The following is a 3,079-nucleotide window of genomic DNA, read 5'->3' on the forward strand; positions in this document are numbered from 1 at the left end:
TTTCATATATTAGGTAATAACTATGACGATTCATGTTGGTAAATCTAATAACACTACAAGATGAATCGAGTAATATATCTGCTCACGTCTACAGACCTGGTAAATTTTATTTACCGCGCCATTTTTATATATGTATTTGTATAAAATCTATCTACAATTATGGACTGTTTTTAGTTCCAGAAAAGATGAATTGTTAAATGTTAGAGAAAAATTAAATGAAATATTATAAACTGAATAAAATATGTCATTACTTATTACCCAGATTTTTTTCATACGAAATAGTTGCACTAGTGTTATTGTATTCTAGTATAAATGTAAGTATTTGCTATAGATATGCTACCGTAACAAAACAAATAACTAATGTTATTTAATGAATAAATAATGTGGCATAATTTTCTGAACCTTCACTAAGTGCCTATATTTTGCTTGGTGGTTAGAACTTTGTGCGAGCCTGTCTGTAACACCCTCTTATCGGGTATTCTATCGCCAAACCACAATACTTAATTAGCGTTGTCATGCGGCTTGAAGGTTGAGTGAGCCAGTGAACTACATGCACAATGTTGGTGGCGCATTGACGTCGTGAAGAATGGTTAATATTTTTAGCACGCCCTATGTCTATGGACAGTGGTGATTTGCCCATCGTCGCCATTTTATAAAAAAATAGTAAGAAGTTATATACGTACTTATCTTTACAATTATAATTTTTACAGCATAAATTAAACGAAGAGAAATTCCTAAACGATTTTCTATACGCCTATAGGAACTTAGGAACTTGATACTTCTTTTGTGATTTTCTTGACAGAAATAATATAAATCGCAATACCTTAGGGACTGCAGTAAATTAAAAACTTCCTGTGCCCGCGACACAGTACGCGTTTACATTTAAGAAAAAAAATTATAGTAGTCATAATTACTCTTTCTATCAGTTATCTGCCAGTGAAAGTCCCGTCAAAATCGGTCCAGTCTTTCCGGAGATTACCAGAACATATAGATAAACAGACAGACAGACAAAAATTGTAAAAGATATTACATTGGTATATGTGCCGTGTATACGTAGGTACAAATGCATTGAGTAAAAAAGGGCTTTTTTAATATTACAAACAGAAACTCCAATTTTATTATAGGTATGTAAATTGATATAGAAGCACGAGCGTAGGTACGATCAATTTTATATTTTTTTAAACAGGCAACAGTAGATCCTAAGCAGTTTTCGCTAATATTAAGACGAATGGAAAAGTATAGGTAGATTTTTCTTTGTATGACTAATCAACTATAGTTTAAATATACTGTATAATAACACGGATTTATTCTAAAAAATGGAAAGACTTAAAATTATTTTGCTGTTGTTGTGACAGCAAAAATCTACTTACGTTTTTATTTTGATACGAACATTTTAAAACATTGAAATGTTCAATAAATTTACTGTCGAATGGATTACTTATGCATTTATTAGTTATAAAGGAAGAATTCTGTACGATTTAGGTATTCCTGTACTTTATACCTACCGTGATGTATATAAAAAATTAAAATAAAATGTGAATCGATAAATGTGACTTACACGTCATTTTCTGAAGCCAGAGTTCTCTTTTAGAATTGCTTCCGTAGGGAAATTGACGTCCAAGGCTTTGGTTTAAAAGATCACAGATAATAATTGATTATGCAAGTTAAAAAATAAATTAGTTGTAAGCACGTGCCAAGCCTTGGTCGATAGCCTTGAAGATTTTCTTTGTTTTCAGGATATCTGAGTTCTGATTTAAGCCCAACGAGTAAACATGAATAAATATGTTCTTATTCTTATCAGTTCGTAAATATCAGCTGTGCCGCATCAATTCACATTGGTATTGTAGAGGTACACCGTACGTAGAAATTTGATAGATAGGTACTTACTGAGAACATGAATGTGATAGTCCAGAGTATGCGACATTGACCGCAATAATTACAAAATTTCTAGGGTACGCGTATAAAAATGGCTTATCACCGTAAGTTGATGGTCAATATTTTACGAGCGAGATATGAAGTGGATTATATACAGAGCCACACAGATAGTTTAATCGTTTCCAATAAAAAACATGAGAAATCATATATGTATGTATCTTAATTTGTGCCAGTTTCCTAACCATAATTTTCTAAATTATGTTATACAGATTACTAGAAGTAATGGGTACTACTAGGTATGAGTTTCTGTTCAATGATGTTCTAGTAAACAGATATGTCATTAACGCGCAAAAAGTAAAGACTAGAAAACGTCCTAATTGGGACGTTTGCCTTTAGTCGTTTTCATCTTAAATGCCAGTAATACGTTATAATACATCATAATTATGTAGTAATACGTTTTGCGTAATTAAAAAATCTAGTTATCCCTTTTACTTATTGTTTTTATCAAGCTATCCTTTTTACTTGTAACGAAATGTAAAATAAACGGTCCCCGGCGCGGCACGCTTTTTTTTGTTGTTTAGTATTGGTATGATATGTTATATCTGTTTATTAGAATCATTGGTTTCCGTTACTTAGGAAATTGTTATTCATTTTTAAATTGAAAATATTTTATTGAATTGGAAGTGTCAGTAGGATACTCTAGCTATTATCTTAAACAAAGAGTATTCTTGAATAGGTAAGTATTGACACATCATCGTTCTTTGCAATTATTCACTGATTACAAATAGTTTACTTATATTCAAAACTAATCACCATTCAATAAATATTATTATCTCTTTAAACCAAATATAAGGCTGAATAAAGTAAACTATTTCTTTAATAAAATTTATTTTTTAGGTTATTGCTGGACGAATTTAAACCGTAGATATAAATTTCATAGAAGTACACAAATATGTCCACAATAAATAGCAAAGGAAAATCTATCCCACTTCGATCATTTATCTACGGATTTAAATCTTTTCTAAGGACAAGTTTAACTTTGCGACAGCCTCCTCGTTAATCTGGTTGACCATTCTGCTTCTTGACTAGACAAGAAAAGAAGTATTCGAGTGAATCCCATTTGCCAATCCCGCCCCGCCTACCTCTGGCCCCGCCTACCCTGCTGGGCGGGTTTCAGATCACGTTGATTTTCCCTCAGTGTGAA

This window comes from Vanessa cardui, chromosome 13, assembly GCF_905220365.1.
Source record: "Vanessa cardui chromosome 13, ilVanCard2.1, whole genome shotgun sequence".
NCBI classification, from domain to species: Eukaryota; Metazoa; Arthropoda; class Insecta; order Lepidoptera; family Nymphalidae; genus Vanessa; species Vanessa cardui.